We start from the raw sequence: 22,877 nt of genomic DNA, 5'->3' as shown, positions 1-22,877 counted from the left end.
ATGTATATGACTCGAAATGCAGAAAAACAAAAATTTCCGTCATTTTTGTGGAGGGTACCGACTTTCTCCCAAAAAAGAAAGACGCGAAAGGGAATCGAAGTTCGAAGGTGCATGTTGAATGAGCTTAGTCAAATGTTATGCAAGGATTAATTCATCCTAGGCTTTCTCAATTGTTGACTCCACGATGAAAGTATTTGGGTAACTTAGGCACGGAGGCTAAGCACTTCATACTTCGTGATGCAACGATGATTGATGTTGATATGACAAGGCATGCTTCAACGGTGTATTAAGATTTCATAACAAAGGGTTCCTAAGGGAAGTATATTTGGTCATGTATATGTGTAGTGTGTGATAGTGACACTAAAGGTAGGCCACAAAGGCTAAGTGTGTGGAGAAAATATTACTGAAAAGAGTCAAATGGTGGTGACTCTTAGGCTAGGTAAGCTAATGATATAAGGATCAAGCCCCCAAGTCTAGCTCTAAGTGAATAGGGATGAGCATTGGAGATCCCTTGATATGATCATGGTGCAAGTGTGTGAATGTGAATATGAATGCATGTTTATTATGGTCGCACCTCGATGTGAGGCTGCCTACGTATCCGTTAGGAATCAGGCCGAATGTAGCTCTAGCCAAACCTCGCACAAGTGTGTATACCTCAAAAAGGTCTTTTTAAGGGTTGTAACGTGGTTAGGCTAAAGGTTTAAAGAAGAAGGGGATAAAGGCTCAAGACCCTAGATAAGGCCCCAAGGTGTGCAACCTCGCTTTTGAATCTTTGTATTTTTATGCTTGAGGATTTTAACTCTTTTTTAGCTCTTTCTTTTGTTTTAGCATCTATTTTATTTTTATAAGTGTGGACAATCCCGATCATGCGATCTATCACTCACTTGGAATTCATGTTTCTCAGGCACGGTACCGAGCACTCGATAAGAGACGCAATCTGAGACGTGTTCTTATCGAAGATATTTTCATATCAAAGACATTGGAACACTTGCCATTTTGTACACTTTTATTTATTTTTTTGCTTTTTCTTATTTTTGCTATTTTAATTTTTTGAATCACTCAAGCCCTTTTTTAGAATTACATAAGTTGCACACCATCCCATCCCAAGGTTAGGTAGATGTAGGTTGAAAAAAGAAGGGTCTATCGTTAGACGAGGCTCAAAGTGGTTTATGAAGAAAGAATTACATATTTGAAAGGTGAAAGGAGATATGACGTGGCTACAAGGGGTGCCTCAAATCATTGGTATACCTTGTGCTTGATTCGACATGGATTTTTTTTTTTATTATTTTTTTAATGCAATATAATGAAATGATCATATATAAGGAAATAAATTCTTATTTTATTAAAAAGGGAAAAGGAAAAAAACTAACAAAATTAATCTAAAGGAAAATAAAAGGTGCCTATGCTAGACTTATTGGGAAAGGAAAAAATGAAAAAGAAATAGAAAAAGAGGTCATGAAATCCTGTCGTTGAAGCTCGCCTCTGTCTTGTGTTGTTTGCTCCGACATCATCCATTATTCTCGCTAGCTAGAGGCAATGGGATCTTATTTGCCTCTATGAGATCTTGAATGAGGTTTTGAAACCTGTAGCATTCATCAGTAGTATGACCTCCCCCTCGATGGTACTTGCAATAGGAGTGTGGATTCCATCTCGAAGATCGATTTTCTGGTGTTGGATCCTCGGTAGGGACAATAGGTTTGATTAATCCTCGATCATAAAGATGGTCGAAGGCAGCATCGTAGGTCATTCCAATGGGTGTGAACTCTCGCCTGGGTTTCCTTTTAGATCCTTGATTGTCCATGGCTAAGACACCATTATGGTCAAAGGTACTAACATTATTACTAGAGTGGGTGTTTTCGGAAGAAGAAGGATTGTCGTTCTTCTTTCCTTTCCAGCCACCGTGGTTACTATTGTTAGTAGCTTTTTGCTTTGCGAGGTCATCTTCGATTTCAATTCCGATGTCATAAACAGCCTTGAAAGTATTCAAATTGTGTTGATATTTTAAATGCTTCGAATACTTCTCTTGGAGATTCTTGATAAACATCCTCACAGACTCCTTTTTGGTGGGGACCTCAATCATCTTGGCGGAAGTTTCCCTCCATTTATTAAAGAAAAAAGTAAAGCCTTCATTCTCTTTTTGTCTTAGCATCTCAAGTTGCCTATGATCGGTTTCAACTTGAATATTGCACTTGTATCTATCAACGAAAGCGTTTACTATCGATTCCCAGGTAGAGGTCTTCTCCTTGTCAAGGGAGAAGAACCATTGTTGGAAAACGGTTTCAAGAGATAGTGGGAACAGAGAGGGGAAAACCTTCTTATCGATACCCTTAATGCTCATTATGGTTTCGAAAGCTCTTAGATGGAAGTAAGGGTTATCTATTGCCTTGAATTTTGGGATGTCAGTGGCGTTGAACTTATGCGGAAGAAGTTCCTTGTCCAGCGAGATCCCTTGTGAACTCATGCCCTGAAATTTATAGTCGCTAGATAGCCTGCTTAGACTCTCTTGCATGAGGCTCATTTGTTGTTGCTTCACGGGATCATTGATCTTGAGTGTGAGTAGCTTCAGTGTCTCAGTCACGGTAACCAATTGGTTCCTAAGCTCATTGACTTATTCTTGAGTTTCCATTATCTTTTTAGCCTTCCTCTTTTGACGAATCGGTTTATCAAAAAGTGAGACTTGAATAAAGAGGTTGTCCTTGATTAATCGCCCTTCTCTCCTCAGCCAAGTACTGTGGAAAAGGAATTTGGGGATATCTATTGTTAATTATTTGACTCAAACTTTACTCAACATGCAATGGATGGAGGAGGTGAAGAAAGATTGGAATAGAATGTAAAGAAGATTTAGATGGAGGGATATGAAGAATTAGGAATAGAATGTACCCCCAACTCGAATGAAGGAAAAGACCGACTCATGCATGAACCTAAGGCATGGCCATGGTGACATATACTCGAAGTGTTTGCTACGACTAGTGAGTGTAGATGGTACGTTAAGACTCGTGTCATGACCATGTGGCTAGACTATGTGACTAGACTCAAGCAAAGACTAAGTTAAGACTTCACGTATATGCATTAAACTTGACAGACTGTGGTAGTTTAGTCATAACTTTTTATCTGTGAATCTGATTTCGATGAAACTAACGTCAAATTAAAGATAAAACTCGGGGCTACAGATCCATAGGTTGTACGACTCGTAGTTCTTCCTAGAACTCCGGCTATGACCAAAACAAGTTGACGTTTGTGCAGTATATGGGAATAAAAATCCGGGTTGACTTAAAGGAACTATGACTCGATTTTATGTTTATTTATTAGCTCAAATTAATTAATTAATTAATTAAACAAATTCCTTTAGTCATTATTCAGTTTATTTAGTCTTAAAACAAGTCAAACAAACGTTTAGGAAAATATCACATAAAGTATGCACAACAAATAATGCACAATTAGTCAAGTAGGCACAATATGATGCAATGAGTTTGCAACCTAACCATGGATCTAGTTCTCTAAAGTTCGTGATATGGTTTAGTCAATAGAGGGTCCATGGTTAATTGTCCGGATGCACCGCGCGGAAGCCTAACCGTGAAGGGTTGGCGCGAGTGGATGGGACACCGCGAGTTTTAGAAAAAACTCGCTTCCATGGTTTGGTGAATTCAACAATCTCGGATGCACCCTTTGTTGCACGGAGCGTTCAATCGGGTAGATGGAGCATGAATTCCCTGAGGGTTATGTCCATATGTAGAACACATATGGGTTTCAGAAAAGTGAGAAAAAATTCAATCAGGAAGTAGGATCGAGGAAACAATATGAAAAACCGGTCGAAATTAGAACGCATATTTCTGGCTCGGTATTGGGGGAAATTGGCGCCAGCAATCAGAGACTGGCGCCAGCTTTTAACTGTAGTGCCTAGCGCCAATACTGGCGTTTGGCGCTACGGTTAAAATGCTGGTGCCAATGTTCTGGCCCCTGACGCTACTTCCCACATGCCTCAACAGCTTTTTGCGCTCGATAAAATTTTCCAGTTTCGCGCGGTGTTATTTCGGTCCTAGTTGTGAAAGATATTTCTCAAATTTCCTACGTGTAAAATCCTATGTTTTTAACTCATTACGGAGGGTCTTTCCAATGCGATCTTTTTTATGCATATGACAATAATGTTATTCAAGATTACGCACATGAAATACTTAGAACGTTTCGAGTCTCATCCACTCATTCTAAATCATTGACGAAACAAATTCAGGAATTAAAATAGAAATCCTCCCCAGTGGAGTCGCCAAAAAACTGTAGGGAATATTTCAAGCATTAAACCCCTAGCTTGAACCCCACTGTGATCATACACTTAAGTACGGTGGCATCTAAAAGGGAAGAAGATAAAGCAAAAGAGTCGCCAACAAGTTTTAAGAACTTGTAAACCGTTCATAGGATGAAGGTTACACCCCTTAACGATTCAAGAGATCGTCAACTCCATAAGGTCTAGAACCAAATAAGGGTTCAGGGATGATGGTACAAATCCAACCTAAAAGAGATTGAACCTACCCTAATAATAGGCCTCTACTTTATTCTGATCGTATTCATGTGCGCTTTCTGACTAACATGCAATCATTAGAATTAACCTAAACATGTTTATCTATGTTGGTTGAATTTAATGCACAAATAAACTATTATTGTTGATCACTTGAATTATAATCACATTAACCCTAACAAGATTATTAATTATCTTATTAAGCGTGATTACAAATACCAAATTCCCTTTAAACATGCATAAAAAGGTGTGATCAAGCAATAAAAATAAATATCAAGCAACATAATAATCATAATCAAAATAATTAAATTAAATAATTGAAAGAGAAATAATAATAATAATAATAACATTCATAATCATCATAAATTATAACAATTATAATCATAATCATGTTCATGTTAATATTAAAGTATAATAATAATAGCAAGATCCTAGGCATGATACTAACAAGATTAATAACAAACATTAAAAATCAAATATTAAGCCCTAACATGATACTAACAATCATAAATATTAGGAAGAGAATAAAAGACATCATAGCAATCATATTTAATATTAAAAATACCCTACACATGATACTAGGAATATCATAACAACAATTTAAACATGATTTCTACATCATAATATCAATTAAAACCACTAAAGCACTTACTTTGATGCTTCGTACCTCTTTCTAATAACAAAATACACACGTTAGTAACTTCAAGGAAAATAATAAACAAAACAATTAAATTAAATAATTGAAAGAGAGATTTGGGACCAAACCCTCAGAAATTAAACCTTTCACATCTAGGGCGAAGGCAACTTCGAATATGGCTAGGTGTTTCTAGATCTTGCGAATGCGGAATTTTGTATTTGAAAACAAAGTTTAGAAAAAGGAAAGAGAGAGATGAATTAATCAAGAAAAATTGATGAGAATTGGTGAATGATTAAGAGAGAATTAGAGAATTAATGATTGCGAATGAAAACTGATTGTAGGTGAAAATTCGTGAGAATTGGTGAATGAAAACGGAGTTTTTAATACGTTATTTATAGAGAAATCAGCCAAAAAGATAAAATATCAAAACAGAGCACTTGGCGCACACAAAACAGAGCTGGCGCATGCAAAACAGAGCTGGCGCCAGCACCAGCTAATTGGCGCCAGGCGGCAATGGCTAGCACCAGGCGCCAATGGCTGGCGCCAGGCGCGGTTCCAGGCGCCAATGCCTGGAGTCAGGCGCTAAGCCTGTTTTTGACGCGTTTTCGAAAATTAGATAAGTTTGCCGTACTGGAGGATAAAATCGTATCTTTTCCTCGAAAATGCTATTTGATTTTAACTAAAACTCTGAAAAGTCAACAAAAGTCAATTTATCAATGTTAATTGAATTAGGAATGAAAAGAACCTTCTAGAAGACTAAAACCATTCCTAATTGCATTAGGAATGATAAATTATATTAGGCCCTCCCCTAGATCATTGGGCCGCATATAAGGCTCAAATCGGGCCCAGTTTTGTAAATTGGCCATAACTTCCTCAATATTCATCGGAATTGGGCTTTTAATATATCGTTGGAAAGCTCTTGTCAAGCTCCATCCAACTACACTATTATTGGACCCATATCATGGACCAACCAAACTGGATTGGCTGTTTTCTTAAAATAAGTTTTCAAAAACAGAGAGAAGAGAAAAGAAATTAAAAACTATCCGCAACACTAGACTTTCCACACTTTCACTTCATTCGATTATGATTCGACGTGAAAGGTACTCATCACCGATTTTGGTTTTGGGGAGACACAAATGGATGTCTACACTAGGCGACGGGATCGCGATCTTTCCACCCATGGCCGGCGTCAGGCTTTTCGGGAGGACACTCCCACTATTCCCGAGGGTATGGACGACGATGTCTTAGAGTCCGAGCCTCGGGCTTCTATGAGTAGGGGTAGGTGGGTTCCACCTCTGTGGACTCCAGACCAGTTGTTTTTCTGTCGTGAGAACCACGTTTCTCATCGCCCACTCTTCGGCATAATCGACGACACGCTTCGCCACCACGGTTCTGGAGCCGGAGATTTGATTCCTCGACTTCACCAGATCATTACGAGGGATCCTGCTTCGAACGCCTTATGGAAATCGGCTGGTTTAGTGGATTTTTATATGGCGGTCGTAGGGTTTCGCAGCCCCTGGGGTTGCGGTGCGACAGTCGTTCGCGCATTGTTGGAGTATTTTTGGGATACTACCAACACCTTTCATTTTGCTTGGGGGGAGATGACAGTGACCCCTCTGGACTTTAGCATGATTAGCGGGTTGCGCTTCACTGACCGGGCCGTAGCTTAGATGTCTGATCTTTCTTGGGGAGCGGCTGGGGCAGCCGATTTGTTAGGTCCGATCGTTCAGCATATCAGGACCCGACCAGTGTCTCGAGGTGGTCCTAGGAGCGGGCGATCGGAGCTGGCTTCAGTTCTAGCTCGTGGCTTCGACATGGAGGAGACATCACCTGAGCAGCGAGTGCGGATTTTCATTCTGATTCTGATCTCCATGACTCTTTCTCCTGATAGGAGTTCACGCGCACTCCTTTGCTACCTCCCTTCTTTAGTCTGGATCAGTGAGATAGGATCCTTTAGCTGGACCAGCTTCGGATACGCCGACCTTCTCTTGTCGTTACGCCATGGCTGTCGGCAGCTGAACGACGAGTCTCCCATCACTGTCTACGGTCTGTGGAGAGTCGTAGAGGTGATGATCCTTTCCTCCTCTTGTTTTATTTTAATTTGTTCAACTCATGTGCTCAAAGATTACTTTTCATTGCAGCTATGGTTCTACGAGTACTTCCCAGGCTTGGCTCCTCGACGGCGTCGTGGAGCGGTTCATGATTTCCCTGTCGGGGCCAGCTGGCGTGACCGAAGAGAGTCACGGGTGGAGTCTGTCTCTGCGCTGCGCGGACTGCTACGCCGAGGCACCTCTTTTGTTGGCGTAAGAATGAGTTTTATTGCCTGTTATTTTCTCTCTGACGTTATTTCCGGTGGTTCATGCCAACTTTTTATGGTTTTCAGGTTGCCATTGATATCCAGTATCGTCCTTGGGCCGGGATGACTGATCTTCCCGAGGCCTTGCATCTTTCAGCGCACCGCACCATTTTGGTTGGTACCGGACGTTTTGTCTGGTATTTGGGGGAGCGTGTCGTTCGTCAGCATAGCGGTGATCGCTTTGTGGTGCCCTCATCTCCACCGGAGTCGATGCTGGACTCGCGCCTGCTTAGGGAGTTGATAAATAGGGGAGAGCGCTACACTTTTCCTTGGCAGGAGCTTGTGCACATGGAAGGTGATTACGGGCAGGACTTGCTTCCCTCTCTAGCTCCTCCACCCCGCCTTCCTGAGGTATGATTTCTTTTGAGGATTTTTATTATTAGTCTCTGTTTAAATAGTCAAATAACTTGATTATTCAATCGTATTTCAGACGACTGTTCGCCCTGTGGGGAGGATCGAGATTCCTCCTCAGTCTGTCCGCTATCCAGGGCCGATTGGTATTACCGAGGACCATATTACTGATGCGCCGGAGGGTTACAGACAGGCGCAGGAGTCTCTGCCCGAGGTTTTTGAGCCGGTAAGTTTTTGATGCATTATTCATCCTTTTAACACCGCTTGTTATTGATTTGTCTTTGTTTTGTTCTCAGCCTAACCGCTCAGAGATGATGGGATTCATGAAGCTGGTTGACGCCCTGAAGTACTACATCATCAAGCTTCGGCGTGGTGCGAGTTGTCGGAGTAGTTCTAGCGATGTTCTTGAGGTAGCCTCATTTTTTCCACTTCTACCATTTGTTTTATTTTGCATTTGTTGACGCCTTTTGATTTTGTATCTTTCAGGAGCAACGGAGGTCCCGCTCGCGCTCGAGGCATAGAGGCTCGGACGAGGAGGAGCTTGGTCGTGGTAGACGATCTCCTGCGGTTCATCGGCATTCTCAGTCTCAGCAAGAGCCTCAGATTACTCAGCCGTTTCAGGAGGTTTAGTGGCAGCAGCCTCAGTCTTCCCATCGCTTTCCGGGTCAGAGTCAGGGGCAGCGGCAGTCGTTTTCACAGCCTTCACAGCCTGAGTTTAGGCCTGTTTTGACTCCCGTGGATCCTGGTTTATTTTCAGCTCCATCGTCTGGGATTCCTCCACCGGTGTCGGGCTTGTTCTCAGTTCCGTTGTATAGGACGATGCCTCCACCGACGATTCCCGTGTCTTTAAGTCAGTCTACACCGTTTTCCAGTTGAACGGGTCCTACCTTGAGTTTGACTACTGCTTGAGTCACAGGGACTAGTAGGGACACTACTCCCCGTACTCGGATGATGGCGGGACTCTTTGTCTCACCGTTCCCGTATTCACAGGCCGGAGATAATACTGATTCTGGTTCTGCAGACTTTTGACTGAGGGTCTTTATTTGTACATACTGTGATGACACTTGACGCTGTTTATTTATTATGACTCATTTTGTACATTATTCACAGTTTATGTATTTATTAGTGTGTGTTAGTGTGTGCTTGAGACTCATTGTGTGTGATAGTGTATTTATTAATGACGCGACAAAACAAAGTAAGTGGAGTAAGTGGAGGGAACCGACCTTCCCCAAAAGAAAAAGAAATAAAAAGACAAGAAAAAATAAATAGAATAAATAAGTAAATATATGAATGATAAAGAGAAAATAGAAATAAAAAGAATGAAATTCTAGAGTAATGAATAAATAAATAAATAATAAAAAAGAAATGATAAAAATTAATAAATAAAAATAAAAATAATAAAAAAAGTTGAGAATTTTATTAGGAATGAAACTCCCAGTAAACTGAAAAATAAACGGTGAAGATAAAATACTAAAAAAAATCCGGATAGATAAGGGAAAAGATAAAAAAAGAAAACGCGTGGGGTGCCGCGACACGACACAGTACACCATGTCACGACAAGAACTGCCGTGTTGCGGCAAAAGTTCCCGTGACACGGTGGGATTTCCCGTGTCACGGTACGCGTATTCTAAAATGGTGTGGTTTACGCGTATGGAAAGATAATTTCTGATTAGTTCCGAGCGCTTTTGCTATAAAATAGGACCAGTATATTCATGATATGCATAATTACGAAACACAAAATAATTAGAATTTCATATTTCAATAATAATGTCTCAGAATTTTGATAATACATTGCGCGACTGGTCTTATTCTTTGACCAATGCTGACAAAAGAGAGTTAGAATTGTTTCATGTCAACGGTTTATTAGCCCTGCGGCATGTAGCGATTGAACATGATTTTCTTAGGGAAGCATTAGATTATTGGAGTCCAGAAACACATTGTTGTAAATTTGATTACGATTATTGGAGTTTAGAAACACATTGTTTTAAATTTGATTACGATGAAATCTGTCCCTTGCCGGAGGAATTCGGTGCAATCTTTGGATTTCCTGCTAGAAATCTTATTGCCATGCCTACCCTGCGTGAATATTATTATCAAGATTTTGAACGCCATCTGAATCTAACAAATCCAGATTTAAATAGAATTATGTGTGGTAATGAGGTAGACTTAGAAAAACTTGCAAATTTATATTTTAATCGCCCTATCTCTGAGTCTTATCATGTATATCGTAGAAGGGCATATATTTTTTTGCATGTTTAGTAAGTTTTTATTTGCAAACGGTAGGGTAGGACATGCTTGTCTAGCGTCTGTGCTTGAACATGTTGAATCTGGGAGATCTCCTATGCCTACGTGCCTTGGAGAAACATTTCGTGGCCTTGACGAAGCAAAAGCTGACCGGAAAGCCATCAGGAAGGGCTCTCTGGTACTGCTGCAAGTAAAAATACGCTCCGAGTAGCTCCCGTGACACAAAAAAGGCACCGTGTCACGGTGGCTCTCTGCCGTGACACGGTGAGATTTGCCGTGTCACGGGAATCTGCACCTTTTATTTTTTTTATTTTTTTAATCAACGACTGATTTTTTTTATATTTTTTTTTATTTGCAGATTTGGTTGATGGAACGTTTAGAACTATTTGAAGCCCCCGACAATGTTGAAAAATATGGCCCTAACGATCTAATCCGCAGGAAGAAGAATTACTCTGTGAACATGTCTTATGAAGACTGGAAAAATTTCTTTGCAAAGAGAGAATTTTGCATTCGTTGAGTGGTGCCTTGGTGGAGGCTTACTAGGATGGTTGGTACGAATGATACTCCATATTTTCGTGTTCCTAGTATCTCAAAACTGTCTTTTTATTGTCCTTCTCGACTGATGCGGCAGTATGGACTTGAACAAGTAGTTCCACGCTATAACGATAGTCCTCGTGAAGTATCGTTGCATGAAAGTAACGTTCACAAGTACGAGACTTATTTGATTGGAAGACCTTTGTGGACTGTTTCTGCAAGTGACCAAGCTCCTCCTCCTTTATCTAGTGCATACAAGGCATGGTTGAGCCCTAGAAGTAGGAGGGAACGATTCGGATCACGCAAATCTGATGTGAAGAGTCGTCTTGGAAATAAGAAAGCACCTCCTAAAGATCGTCTGGGTCCAAGAACACAAGGGATTGAGTTTAAGACTCCTATAATGCCGAAAAGGAAGAATTATGTGAAAGGGAAGGGTAAAGAGAAGATGGTCTATAGAGAGAAGCAACCGAAGAATTTTAAGAAAGGTGAAAGGGGTGAAAGTTCGACTAGGGGTGTGACGGTTCGGGCTACAAAAGACACATTAATGGTGAAGGCCGACCTAATTGAAAAAGAGAAGGATGTTCCTAAAGTGAAGAGGGATTAGATCAGTATTGCTTTGCTTTTATGATTTATAATTTTTTTATTTAAAATAAGGCGTACGATGCCAATAATTGTAGTCACATTTATTTCAATAATAGCATATTTATTTTAGCCTTAAATAAAAAAATTGCAATGACTTTTTTCTATTTATTTATCCGAGTCAAGGAGTCGGACGCAATGGAAGAATGAAAATAAAAACCTCGAACAAATAATGAATTCGCAAAGAATGCGTCACTTAAAAAAAAAATCGGAAAACCTGAAATTCCACTGTGTCACGGTGAAAAATTCCGTGACACGTTGCGAATTCCCGCGTCACGGCAATTTTTTTTTTTTTTTTTTTTTTTTTTTTTTTGCGCTTAGGTCCACCGTGCCACGGTGGACTCTACCGTGACCCGGTGGAATGTCCCGTGTCGCGGCAGAAATCCTTTTTTTTTTGTCGTGACGCAATGCTGAACTGACGCGTATACTTGATCGACGGAGGGAGGATTTTTATTTTTTAAAGTGGCCGAGCCCCCCTTAAGGGGTTGCCTACGTATCCTTAAAAAAGGAATCAGGACAAACGTAGCTCTATTGGGTCATGAACCCATGCGGCTAGGCATGGAATTTCTTGAGTTGATCCAAGTTGGTTAAATTGTGGAAACCGTTACCGTCCATGTCTACCAATTGTGCCGCTCCGCCAGACAAGATGGATTTAACAATGTACGGGCCTGACCAATTCGGTCTGAGTTTTCCTCTTGGATCTAGCACATTTTTACGAAGTGCCTTAAGCACCAGGTCACCCTCTTTGATGTTCCTAGTCTTGACTTTTTTATTAAAATGTCGCGCCATACGCTGTTGGTAGGTTTGGACATGATGCAAAGCTGCCAAGCGTTTTTCATCAAGTAAGACTAGTTCATCATATCTTGCTCTAATCCAGTCAACTTCATCTAGTTGGCTTTCCAATGCAATTCGAAGAGAAGGGATTTCGAGTTCTATTGGTTGTACAGCTTCAACTCCATAAACCAGAGAGAAAGGGTTAGCCCCCGTTGATGTACGAACAGAGGTTCGATAACCCCAAAGGGCGAAATGTAGCTTACTTGGCCAATCCTTGTAATTTTCTGTCATCTTTTCGATGATGGTTTTCACATTTTTGTTGGCCGATTCGACTGCACCATTTGTTTGTGGTCTGTAAGGTGATGATCTGTGATGCTTGATATGATATTTCTGTAATAATTCCGCGCATTCGTCTTGGAAATGCGTTCCATTATCGCTGATCATCTCATGTGGTACCCCATAGCGGCATATGATATTTTTCTCAATGAATTGAGCTACGTGTTTCGCCGTCAGCTTAGCATATGAGGCAGCTTCGACCCATTTGGTGAAATAGTCGATCGCTACGAGGATGAATTCATGCCCCCCTTGTCCTGGTGGTGTTATCTTTCCAATGATGTCGATGCCCCAAGTGGAGAAAGGCCATGGAGAAGTATATGTATAGAGAAGCGAAGGTGGAACATGCTGTAAATTTGCGTAGACTTGACACTTCATACATTTATTGACGTATTCGTGACAATCTCTCTCCATAGTAGTCAAGTAATAACCTTGTCGTTGAATCTTTTGGACTAACATCTTTGCATTCATGTGCGTTCCACATATACCGGCATGGAGGTTTTCCATGGTTCTGTGTGCTTCTTTCTTGGCTATGCATAAGAGATTTCTCCCCATTGCAGTTCTCTTGTGGAGTTCTCCCCTGATGAGCACATACTGTGAGGCCAGGAGCCTCAAAGCACGGCGTGCCCTTTTATCAGTATTAGGAGGGTATTCTCCTCTTGTCACATAATTAAGGATATCTGTATACCATGGCTCTTCATCTTCTTCTTGTGGTTCTTGTTCACCGTCGAGTGCGTGAACATAAGCCGGTTCATATCTTCTTTCTATGGTCAGTTGCATTCTGATTGTATCCGTTGGAATTCGCACCATTGATGCTAATTTAGCTAGTGCGTCGGCGAATTGGTTTTCTTCTCTCGGCAAATAAGTATATTCCACTTCATCTAGTTGCTCCGTGAGAGTTTCTAATTGAGCTTGATACGTAGCGAGACTTTCACTTCTCACTTTCCATCTCTTGGAGATTTGGTTAATGATGAGTGAAGAATCACCGTAGATTATGAGCTTCTTAATTCCCAAGGCGACAACTGTTTCTAACCCCAAAATACATGCTTCATATTCTGCGGCATTGTTAGTGAAATCAAAGTCGAGCTTCATGGAAATTGGGATGTGCTCTTCATTGGGTGATACAAGCAAGACTCCTACACCACATCCTTTTTGGTTTGAAGCTCCATCGAAATAGAGCGTCCAGCTATCATCTTTGGTCATGAGTAAATCTTTGTCAGGGAAATCGTACTCATCTTCTTCTTTCTCAACTTCTTCTAGCGGAAAGTCTGCTAAGAAATCAGAAACCGCAGAACCTTTGATGGCTTTTTGTGGTACAAATCTCAAGTCAAACTGAGCAAGGTTGACTATCCACCTTGATAATCTGCCATTGAGTGTTGCTTTTTCAAACAAGTATTTGAGAGGATCCATCTTGGACACGAATGTAATGTCTTAGTTTCTAAGCGGCCCACACAAGTGCGAGACACAACTTTTCAAGTGGTGTGTATCACGTTTCGTATCCTTGAAGCTTCTTACTCAAGTAGTAGATTGCATTCTCCTTGCTTTCAATCTCTTGTGCTAGCATTGCCTTCATCGTTTCTCTTGTGACCGTAAGGTAGAGTCGAAGAGGAAAGTCAGGTATTGCTGGTGCTAGCACGGGTGGGTTTGCCAGGTATTCTTTGATTTTGTCCAAATATTTTTGGCAATCGTCATCCCATGTGACTGGGACATTTTTCTTAAGCTTCTTGAATATAGGTTCACATATCGCTGTGAGCTTTGATATGAACCTACTTATATACTGCAGCCTTCCAATGAAACCTCGAGTCTCCTTCTCATTCTTGGGCGGTGGCATGGCCATGATCGCCTTTACTTTTATGGGATCTATTTCAATCCCTTGAGAACTGATCACATATCCAAGTAAATTTCCCGACGTGACTCCGAATGCACACTTTGCTGGATTTAATCTCATGTTGTACTTGCGGAGTCTTTCAAAGAACTTGCGAAGTGCGATGATATGGACTGGGCAATCTTTAGACTTAACGATCATGTCATCGACATAGACCTCCACCTCTTTGTGCATCATGTCATGTAACAATGCCGTAGCTGCTCTTTGGTAGGTGGCACCCGCGTTTTTCAACCCGAATGGCATTACCGTATAGAAATATGTACCCCATTGCGTGATGAATGTGGTTTTCTCCATATCTTCTTCAACCATCAATACTTTATTATATCCGGCGTAACTGTCCAAGAATGATAGGAGTGCATGGTTTGTTGTGTTATCGACCAGAATGTCAATGTGAGGTAGAGGGAACCCATCTTTCGGGCTTGCTTTATTGAGGTCCCTGTAATCAACACACATTCTGACCTTTCCATCCTTCTTTGGAACTGGAACCACATTTGCTATCCATTCTGGAGACTTGGATACTTTGATGAAACCTGCGGCCAACTGCTTTCTGATTTCTTCTTTGATTTTGAGAGCCACATCCGGTTTCATACGGCGTAGCTTTTGCTTGACAGGATTCATACCTGGAATGAATGGTATCGTATGCTGAGCTATATCCCTGTCAATTCCTGGCATATCTTGGTATGACCAAGCAAATACATCAACAAATTCACTAAGCAAGTTAATTAGCTCTTTGCGTTCATCTTGACTTAGTGTTAATCCAATTTTTACTTCTTTAACATTCGTATCATTAGAAATGTTAACTGTTTCTGTGTCTTCGATAACTGCTGTTTTATTTTCGTGTTCTTCCATTTATTTTATTATTTCTTTGTCATTTTTATCATTATCAAAGCAATATTGATCAGGGTTAGGGGAATGACACGCATCGTAAGCAAAGGTTCTCATTTTATTGAATTCATTGGCTAATACATCAAGAGGGGCAAGGTCAGCTGCGATCTCAGCGAAAAGGGAAAATTCAACAAGAGACTCAGGATTGGACTCTATAGCAGAAAGAGGATCGGCCTTAGACTATAAGGATTCGTCTACAGACTTAGACTCACACTCGGACTCGGACCCAGACGACTCAGACTCATCAAACATAGGACCTTCGCCAGCGGTTATTTCCAACTTCTCTCCGCTTGGTGAAGTGATCCTCAATGTCTTGCGCCACCCCTTTGAAATATAATCAGCTTGGACAATTAACTTGGAGGAGTTCAAAATCCTTGTTTGCTATAACAGCTTGAACGAGCTCGGAATTATCATTGTAGACGGGCTTAGACTCATTCTTGTCCATTCCAAAAAGCACGTTGATGCTTAGATCATCAGAGCTTGGGCTAGCTGGTTTCTCAGTTGTGAAGAGCTCTTCGTCTTCATCAAGAAAATCACAATCGAGGAACATCTCAAATCCTGGTTCACGCTTCCCATCGTAGACGGATGGCTCAGGGAATTCATAGCATGGGAAGTCTTCCCCTTCTTTGATGTACTGGCCGTTGAGGGTTAATGGATATGGATCCATGGCCATTTCCGTCATCATGATTCAAGCGTTGTTACGAGCCTTCATCTTCAAGAGGGCTTGTCTCACATCTTCTTTTGTCGGCTTTAATCCCAAGCCAAAATTATCCTTCTTGAGTGCACCAGGATGGTCCCAAAATTCAGCCATTTTCTTTTTGAGTCCGAGGGTCATTCTGGGGAAATGCCCTTGCTTCTTCAGAATGGCATTAATGTTGGCGTTTGAATAGGGATTGAAGTCGAGATGGCACTTTTCCTCCTCTTCAATCACGAGAACATCATCGAGTGAAAACCCCCCAAAGATCTTCGTGTTCTTCGTCATGTTCGACATGGACGATAGGAGTGTCGATAATTTGAATGCGCATAGGAGAGGCATCAATGGTAATTGGAACCCCTCCAACTATGGCTTTCACTTTCTGGTGCAACGATGATGGAATCGCCTTTAGCTCATGAAGCCAAGGGCGTCCTAACAACATATTGAAGGAGGCCTTAATGTCTACCACCTGAAACTTGGTGCGACGTTCAATGGCCCCAGTAGTTATGTTCAGTATGATAGTACCCATGACTTGACGGCGATTATTATCATAAGCGCGAATCCCTTGAGTGGAGGGAGTCAGTTCTTCATTCTTTATGCCCAGCTTCTTTGCAGTACGGAGTGGGCACACATTGATTGCAGAGCCATTATCAACCAGGCTCATAGAAACATTCATCTGCCTACACACCACAGTGAGGTGTAAGACCTTATTATGTTGGTCCCCTTCCGGGGGCAGATCCTTGTCAGAAAACGAAATCAGATTGCTAGTACTTGGCAATTCAGTAGTGAGAAAGTTGACCAATCCTTGAGGAGTCATGTCATCATCAACTCCTATTTTCACCAGAGCATTCATCAAAGCCTTTCAATGCTCATGGGAGGTGGCCAAAAGCTTCCATACATTCATCTCCACCTTGGTCTTTTGCAATTGGTTGACCACATCGCTGTTCACAGGGTCGATGGGATCAACTATCGGATGTGATTGTGGTGGAGGTGGAGGTGGACTAGGTTGTTGCAACCGTCCACTTCTAGTGAGAACCTTGACCTCAAAGTCTCCCCAAAAATCTTCACTTGTGCCAAGAGATGAACAGGCTATATCCTTGAGATAGACGTCTTCATCGTTACTATCCCAAATTCCATTCACTTCTTCAGAACTCGAGACAAATACAACTTCCGGCAGAGGTTCATTCACAGGTTGAATGAGTATTGAAGGATCAAAGGAGACTTCATCTCCCATGATAGCCAAAGCATCAGAAAGAGGACCTGTTTGAATGTTAGGCTTCTTGCCCCCCGGAGGGACAGGAAGTTGATTACCATCAATTAGGTCTTGGATTGCATCCTTCAACCTCCAACACTTCTCAGTATTATGACCCTTGCCTTGATGAAACTTGCCATAATCATTGGGGTCATAGCTAGCGGTCCTATTCTCTGGTCGAGGTTCTGGAAATGGTCCAATTGGCATAATCAGTCCTTGACCATGCTAACGGTCATAAGCAGCATCATAAGTCATTCCCAAAGGCGTGTAAACCCTCTTTTGCCTTTGGAATCTTTGAGGAGGAGCATTAAGGGCCAGCACATCATTGATGTTGATATATTGTTGGTAGCATTATTGGGCTTAGGAGACGATGAAAAAGGAGTGTCGTTCTTCTTGTTTTTCCAAGTGCTGTTATTATTGTTGCTACCAGCAGTCTTCATTAATTCGTCCTCAATATTGATTCCAATATCGTATACAGCTTCAAAGGTACTCAGAGGCAAAAACTTCAAGTGTTGCTTGTACTTATGAGTCAGATTGGCGATGAACAAGCGAACCATCTCTTTTTCCTTGAGGGGATCCACCAAGAGCGCGGCTGTTTCCCTCCACCTGCTTAAGTAAGTGGTGAAGCCTTCATTCTCTTTCTGTTTGAGAATGGAGAGTTCACGTTCAGAAGTCTTGGCCTGAATGTTACACTTGTAACGATTCATAAAGCTTTCAGCAACATCCTCCCAAGTCACGACATGTTTGGATTCCAAAGAATAGAACCATTGTTGACAGGCATGCTCCAAGGAAAGAGGGAACACTGTAGGGAAGAGTGTCACATCTACTCCCTTAAGAGCCATAGTTGCAGAAAAAGCCTTCAAATGGAAAAGCGGATTATTAGTAGGCTTGAATTTGGGAATGTCAGCAGTGGAAAACTTCTCAGGAAGCTTGTCCCTTATGGACGAAGAGGTGACAGGCTGTTCCACATAAGTGAATTCTTCAGAAATCTTGCTTATCTGTTCCTTAATCTTGTCCATTGCAGCGGTAGTGACATTGTTTTGATTGTCTTGCTCTACCGTGTTGACTCTAGTGGTGAGAGTCTGCATCATGTTAGACAACATTTCAATTGTCTTGTTGATGTTCTCGATGTCTTCCTTAGTAGCCATTGGTTGAAAGTAGACTGGAGATGGATCTTGTGGAGACGATTGTGGTGGTTTCCTTGTACGCCTCTTTGGTATAAGAGGTTGTTGAGGTATTGACTCAAACCGTAACAATCTACCCCTGCTTCTTGACCAAGTGCTGTGACACCGAAACAAACACACCTTTAATGACCAAACTTAACCTTAACCCATCCGGATAAAAGAAATGAATTTTAAAAAAATCTATAATTTTGAAATTCTATTTGTTTATTTAAAAAAAAAATATGGGAGGATTGTAGACACCCATTTGTGTCTCCCCAAAACCAAACCCAGTGATGAGTACCTTTCACGTCGAATCATGATCGAATGAAACGAAAGTGTGGAAAGGTCTAGTGTTGCGGAAAGTTTTATTTCTTTTCCTTTCTCTTCTCTCTGTTTTTGAAAACTTTATTTTAAGAAAACAGCCAATCCAGTTTGGTTGGTCCATGATAAGGGTCCAATAGTGGTGTAGTTGGATAGGGCTTGCAAAGACCTTTCCAACGATATATTATAAGCCCAATTCCGATGAATATTGAGGAAGTTATGGCCAATTTACTAAACTGGGCCCGGTTTGAGTTTTAAGTACGGCCCAATGATCTAGGGGAGGGCCTAATATGATTTATCATTCCTAATGTAATTAGGAATGGTTTTGGTCTTCTAGAACATTCTAGAAGGTCTTATCATTCTTAATTCAATTAGGATTCTTTAGAGTTTTAATTAGATCAAATAGCATTTTCGACTGAAATTATATTATTTTATCTTCCAGTACGGTAAAATTATCATAGTTTCGAAAACGTGTTAAAAGCCGGTTTGGCGTCCAACCCCAGGCCTTGGCGCCTGGAACCAGGATTGGCGCCAGACGCCAGCCATTGGCGCCTGGCGCTAGCCACTGGTCCTGGCGCCAATGAGCCAGGGCTGGCGCCAAGTTGTTTCTGTGATCTTCAGACTCTGTTTTGATAAATTATCTTTTTTGGCCGATTTTCTTTATAAATATCGTATCAAAAACTCTGTTTTCATTCATCTACAATCAACAATCACCAATTATCTCCAATCACCGATTATCAATTTTCTACAATCTACAATCAATAATCATCAACATTCTCCAATTCTCTTTATTCATCATCTTTCTTTCATCAATTCTCAATTCTTAATCTTTTGGCATTCTTTCTTTCTTGCTTTTTCATACAAAATTCCGCATTCACAAGATTTTGAAGCACCTAGCCATATTCGAAGTTGCCTTCGCCCTAGACGTGAAAGGTTTTAATTTCTGAGGGTTTGGTCCCAAATCTCTCTTTCAATTATTTAATTTAATTGCTTTGTTTATTATTTTCCTTGAAGTTACTAACGTGTGTATTTTGTAATTAGAAAGAGGTACGAGGCATCCAAGTAAGTACTTTAATTGATTAATTGATATTATGATGTAGAAATCATGTTTATATTGTTATTATGATATTCCTAGTATCATGTTTAGGTTAATTTTAATATCAAATATGATTGCTATGATGCTTCCTATGTTCTTCCTAATATTAATTCATGTTAGTATCATGTTAGGGCTAAAGATTTAATTTTTATTGCTTAGTGACATGCTAGGGTTTGTTATTAATCTTTAGTATCATGCCTAGGATCTTGCTGTGCTTTAACATGATTATGATGATTATGATTATGATTAGTAATATTATTATTAATGATGTCGATTATTTATTATGTTGCTTGATATATATTATATATTGTTATTGCTTGATCACCTTTTATGTATGTTTAAAGGGAATTGGTATTTGCAATCACGCTTAATAAGATAATTAATAATCTTGTTAGGGTTAATTTGATTATAATTCAAGTGATCGCCAATAATAGATTTATTTGTGCATTAATGTTCAACCAACATAGATTAAACAGGTTTAGGGTTAATCCTATTGATTGTATGTTAGTCAGAAAGCGCACATGAATACGAGCAGAATAAAGTAGAGGCCTATTATTAGGGCAGGTTCAATCTCTTTTAGGTTGGATTTGTACCATCATCCCCAAACCCTTATTTGGTTCATGACCTTATGGAGTTGACGATCTCTTGGATCGTTAGGGGGTGTAACCTTCACCTCGTGAACGGTTTACAAGTTCCTTAAAAACTTGTTGGCGACTCTTTTGCTCTATCTTCTTCCCTTTTGGACGCCACCGTACTTTAGTGTATGATCACAGTGGGGTTCAAGCTAGTGGGATTTTAAAGGCTTGAAACTATTCCCTACAGTTTTTGGCGACTCCACTGGGGAGGATTTCTATTTTAATTCCTGAATTTGTTTCGGCAATGATTTAGAATGAGTGGATGAGACTCGAAAAGTTCTAAGTATTTCATGTGCGTAATTTTGATTAACATTATTGTCATATGCATAAAAAGGTTCTCATTGGAAAGACCATCCGTAATGAGTCAAAAACATAGGATTTTACACGTAGGAAATTTGAGAAATGTCTTTCACAACTAGGACTGAAATAACACCGCGCGAAACTTGATGATTTTATTGAGCACAGAAAGCTGCTAAGGCATGTGGGAAGTAGCGTCAGGGGCCAGAGCTTGGCGCCATACTTTTTGCCGTAGCGCCAGACGCCAGTATTGGCGCCAAGCGCTACATTTAAAATTTGGCGCCAGTCTCTGTTTGCTGGCGCCAATTTCCCCCAATACCGAGCCAGAAATATGCGTTCTAATTTCGACCGGTTTTTCGTATTGTTTGCTCGATCCTACTTCCTGATTGAATTTTTTCTCATTTTTCTGAAACCCATATGTGTTTTACATATGAACGCTCCTGGCAACAAAGGGTACATCTGAGATGTTGAATTCACCAAACCATGGAAGCGAGTTTTTTCCAAAAACTTGCGGTGTTCTATCCACACGCGTTAACCCTTCACGGTTAGGCTTCTACGTGGTGCATCTGAACAATTAACCATGGACCCTGTTTGACTAAACCATATCCCGAACTTTAGAGAACTAGAGCCATGGTTAGGTTGCGAACTCATTGCATCATATTGTGCCTACTTGACTAATTGTGCATTATTTGTTGTGCATATATTTTCTATGCTCCTCCTAACCGTTTGTTGATTTGTGTCGAGATTATAATTAATGACTTAAAGAACTTTGCCTAATTAATTAATTAATTGATTTGAGTCAATAAAGTTTTTTCTTCTTTTAATCGGAATCGACCTAGTACGACTTTAGGCATACCCAAGTTGACTAATAATATCGAAAACAGTCCCAGACCGAGGCTCCAATGTTGGTGCCAAAATTTGGGCTGTAGCGCCACTGTATGGTGCGTAGCGCCAGATATTTACTAAAAAGTGTGGCGCCAACCACCATATTGTGACGCCAGTCCTGTCGCTTGGCCGACAGTTCGGATTATTTGTCGAGTCATCACCTAATGTCTAATTATTCAGTTTCCTGTTTAATTCGGTTAATTCTGCTTAATTGAGTCAATATCCGAGTTTAGGCACTAAGTCCCATGGTTTTACACAAGAATCCAAACATGTCACTTACACTCAATACACACACTATTACACATGTCTTGACCATGATTAAGGGAGTCTTATGTGCACGCGTTGTTTTTTCGTCAATTTTTTAGGGGGGGTAAGTCGGATATTAATCCTCCAATAAATAATAGTACTTAAGTTCCCTAAACACATATACATTATTGCTCCCTAAAAATATACATACCTTTTTTTTTTCTTCTATTTAAATAAAAGCCATAAAGTCAAACTGATTCGAGTCAAGTAATTAAAACGCAAATTGGCTTAATCTACAGCGCGTGGTCAAGAAAGGAAGGACGATTAATCAAAGATAACCTCTTCGTACAAGTCCAACTTTTCGACAAACCTATAGCCCGCAAGAGGAAAGCAAGAGTTATAATGGCAACTCAGGAAGAAGTTAACGATCTCAAGAACCAATTGGCTACTGTAACTGAGACACTAAAGCTTCTCGCACTTAAGATCGAGGATCCCGCGAAGCAACAACAGATGGACCTCATGCAAGAAAGCCTAAGCAAGTTGTCCAGTGACTACAAGTTTCAAGAAGTCACATCCCAAGGGGTCTCGCTGGATAAGGATCTTCTTCCGCAGAAGTTCAGTGCCAACGACATCCCAAAGTTTAGGGCAATCGACAATCCCTACTTCCATCTAAGGGCATTTGAAACAATAATGAGTATCAAGGGTATCGATAAGAAAATTTTCCCTTCTCTGTTCTCGCTATCTCTCGAGACCGTTTGCCAACAATGGTTCTTTTCTCTTGAAAAAGAAAAGACCTCTACCTGGGAATCCATAGCAAACGCTTTCGTTGATAGGTACAAGTGCAACGTTCAAGTCGAAACTGACCATAGAGAACTTGAAATTCTCAAGCAGAAGGAGAATGAAGGCTTCACATCTTTCTTTAACAAGTGGAGAGAAACCTCAGCTAAAATGATTGAGGTACCAAGTGAAAAAGAGTCCGTGAGATTGTTCATTAAAAATCTCCAAGAAAAATATTCAAAACATCTTAAATATCAAAATAACCTTCATACCTTTAAGGCTGTTTATGATATTGGGATTAATGTTGAAGATGACTTAGCTAAATCAAAAACTGCCAACAATAACTCCAACAGTGGCTGGAAA

The sequence above is a fragment of the Chenopodium album genome, chromosome 3 (genome assembly GCF_948465745.1).
Source record: "Chenopodium album chromosome 3, dcCheAlbu1.1, whole genome shotgun sequence".
NCBI lineage: Eukaryota > Viridiplantae > Streptophyta > Magnoliopsida > Caryophyllales > Amaranthaceae > Chenopodium > Chenopodium album.
Note: the sequence above shows the minus strand (reverse complement) of the source record.